Source organism: Otolemur garnettii, unplaced genomic scaffold (genome assembly GCF_000181295.1).
Source record: "Otolemur garnettii isolate 467f Iridium unplaced genomic scaffold, OtoGar3 scaffold00226, whole genome shotgun sequence".
In the NCBI taxonomy this organism is placed as follows: Eukaryota; Metazoa; Chordata; class Mammalia; order Primates; family Galagidae; genus Otolemur; species Otolemur garnettii.
This window is the reverse complement of record NW_003852621.1, coordinates 98,756-99,514: the sequence shown is the minus strand read 5'-3', so window position 1 is coordinate 99,514 and position 759 is coordinate 98,756.

Genomic DNA, 759 nt, shown 5'->3' with positions numbered 1-759 from the left:
ATATGTTTCAAAAATGAAGGCAAAACAAAGAGTTTTCAGGCACACAAAAGCTGAAAGAATTCATTGCAGTTGACCCACACTATAACAAATACAAAGGGAAGCCTTCATGTCAAAAGATGATACTAGATTGTAACTACATGGGTAAATATACATAATTTATAAAATTATTATTTAGATATCTTTAAAATATAATGGTATTTTTAAACAGTAATAATAACAGTGTGTTGTGGGATTTATAACCTATGTAGACCTCAAGAGTACAGCAATTAGAGCACAGAGCAAGTTAGTGGAGAAATGTTGTTCATAAAGTGGTATAATAGTGCTTGAAAGTTGTGCTAGTTACCTGTTTATTCCCTCTAGGTTCCAAATTCACCCTACCTTGCCTGCTCTGCATTAATGGATTGGGCCCTTTAAGTATTTCTTCTTATAGTGAGCATGGTACACCTGCCAGCAGAAGAACCTTGCAGGAGGAAGGGGCGTCTCCTGGTTCCAGAGTTTTCAATGTTTCTTTCTATTCCTGCCTACCACTGCCAGAGACAGGGAAACTCAGCGAACTTCCCCCTCCAGAAGGCTGAACCACACTTCTCCAATGAGGCCTAAACCCCAGCTTTGGGTGGGGGGACTCCTTCCTAGTGTGCTCCTTAGGCACTCACCCTCAACCCTAGAGCACCCTTCAGAGTTACTCTACTATTGTATGTCGTAGTTAATATTTAATATTAAAATTTTTTAATTCAAATGAAAAATTAAGTTAAAAATATT